A 2,905-nucleotide genomic window follows, 5' to 3' on the forward strand; every position below is an offset into this window, starting at 1 on the left:
AGGCGCTCTCTCTGCTGAGTGTCTCATATGAGATATGCTTCCCTTTACCACCCTATCAATTGCAATTCAAGTCTTGTTCCCCATTTACTCAAACCATCACCAACTAGCAACTAGTGACTCCTGTTAGTAAATGCCAGTGTAACTAACTCCTCTTATGTAACACGTGTTATTACAGGAGTCTTCTTAGGGGAAAAAATGTTTTGTAGAGAGGAATGGCTGTAATGGAGGTAATGTCAGGAGCTTGGATTAACCAGTGGGAAAGAAAGCACTGGTTGAAACTGGTCTTGCATCTGTTCCTGTCCCAGACTTTTACGTGAACAGAGAGAATTTCCAATGTTTAAGGATACTGAGTATGTTCTTTGCACGAAACACTGTGTCCGCTGCTTTCATACACATTGTCTCTTTTAAGGACAAGTGAAGAAACAAGCCAGAGGGATTCAGCAACTTTCCCAAAGAGGATTATTTTTTTTGAGAAAGATTAGTCCTGAGCTAACATCTGCCACCAATCCTCCTCTTTTTTGTTGAGGAAGATTGACCCTGACCTAACATCTGTGCTCATCTTCGTCTACTTTATATGTGGGACGCCTGCCACAGCATGGCTTGACAAGCAGTGTGTAGGTCCACACCCGGGATCTGAACCAGCAAACCCCAGGACACCAACGCAGAAGGTGCGAACATAATCGCTGCGCCACTGGGCTGCCCCCACCCCCCCCCCCCAGAGGATTTAAACCCATGTATACTTGAAACTTAAGTCAAATCATGTTAATTCTCTGCTCATGATACTCTGATAGTTTCTAAGCATGCTTAGAGTAAAATCTAAAGTCTCTATCAGGTTCCACAAGATCTTACATTTCTGGCTCTGTCTCTGCCTTTATCTATCTATTTCCTATAGTTACCCCTTTCCTATCTGCAGTCACATGGCCTCCTTGCTATTCTTCTGGCATAGCAATTTATTCACACACAAAATTATTGCATTTCCTGGTCCCGCTGCCTAGAAGGCTCTTTGCTCAGATATCTTTATCGTCTACTCCAGTCTCCACTCAAATGTCTCCTCCTCAGAGAAGGATTCCCTGCTACTCTATATAAAAGAACATACACCATCCCAAATCATTCTGCATTCCTTCATCCTAGTTTAATTTCCTTTAAGGCCTTTTCACTGTATGTTATGCTATCAGTATTACATTATGCCCTGTCATATCATATTTTTATTGTGTTTCCCACTAAAATGTAAGTAAACTCTGTGGGAGGAGGATTTTATTACATCAGTGCTTAGAACAACATCTGGCACTCAGGAGGTGCTCCGTAAATGTCAAATATATGAATAAATTCTATGATCAGTTTTCTTCCCACAGCCCTAAGCAGCATTCTGATGCAACACTAATACTGGTGTTTTATAGTTGTTGCAAATGTTTACTGCATCTGAAGCATGAGTTAAATGCCTTACAAACTTTATTACATTTAATTTTCACACACTCACATAAAGGCATATGGGTGAGAATTTTTATTATTATCACAATTTTACAGATGAGGACATGTTATGCTCAGAAAACTTAAATAACAGGTCACAAAACTAAGGAGCAGAACAACTGGGATTTGAAGTGAGGTCTTTCTGACTCCTGAATCCGTGCCCACGTTGTCTTATCAATGATTTTGCTATATCCATCCCTTACCAGAATCCGTGATTTAGCCCTGCCCCTTCTTGTACAGATGAGAAAAGTTGAGGCCAAGAGTAGTTTAGGGAATAGGAAACACAGAAAGTTCTAGAACCCATACTTCTTCACATTTTCCTGCACATACCACAGCAGCTAGTGACTAATACAGGCTCGGCTGAAGAATGTTAGCTACCAATCAAGAAGGAAAATGTTTAGGTACCTCCTGACAACACTAATCAAAATAATACATTCAGCGGCAAATTCGGAAGGCAAGCATGTGAAATTCACACTAGGAAGTGTGAACAATATTTGGATGAAATACGAATCCTTTGGATGTAAACTTGAAATTAACCTACAGCGTTTGTGAGATTTTTAGCACATTCATGGTTGACAAAGGCAGACTTTCAATTCAAAATAGATTTCTGATCCAGTTTGTAATCATTTTAGGGTACTTAAATGAGCATAACCTGGATAACTAAGAAACCCACTTTAGCACTTATTTCTTCACAAATGATGTACACATTTGAAGATGATTGTTCTCAGATGTTACAGCAAGTTTCAATGCATTTTACTCACAAAGATTAAAAACAGCATTGGTGTTTTATTATATTAAAGGGGGGAAATCATCAAAACAACATAATATAACCACTGAACTCATAAAAAATAGAATATGGATGGATGGATAGATACCAAGACAAAGATCGGTACTCATACACTTTTATCTCAAGTTTGTTGGTTTAAAACATAAGAGTATTTCCATTCAGAAGGCTCCCATTTAGCATTTTTACTGATTACCTACCAGCATGGCACAAGTTGAACTCAACATTTATGTCTGTCTCTCCTGAAACAACACTGAAATGACCTAAAAAAGATAAAGGAAGCACAATTCCCAAAGAAAAAGAGAACTGGAGAGGAGACAACATCAGAAAAGAAAGTATTTTAGAAACTTGAGAAAGAATAGACATGAAGGAGCTTATTTTTGGAGCAGAGAATCTAGCTAAGCCTGTAGAAGGGGAGGAGGGGTGGCGGGTGTGGGGAGGGAAATGAAAAGGAATGAGTTGACACTGGGGCAGAATTCTGGCCGTGCCCAGGAATCAGAGGCAGCTCTTACTGACAAAGGTGACAGTCAGATGGGGCTAAAACCAGAAGGAAAGATGGAAAGTTCAAATACAAAAGCATTTGGACCTCCAGATCATGTGCCTTGACTTACCAGGCCAATGACACTCTTCCTCTACTCCAAGAGAGAACTGGAC

Source organism: Equus przewalskii, chromosome 19 (genome assembly GCF_037783145.1).
Source record: "Equus przewalskii isolate Varuska chromosome 19, EquPr2, whole genome shotgun sequence".
Taxonomy (NCBI): domain Eukaryota; kingdom Metazoa; phylum Chordata; class Mammalia; order Perissodactyla; family Equidae; genus Equus; species Equus przewalskii.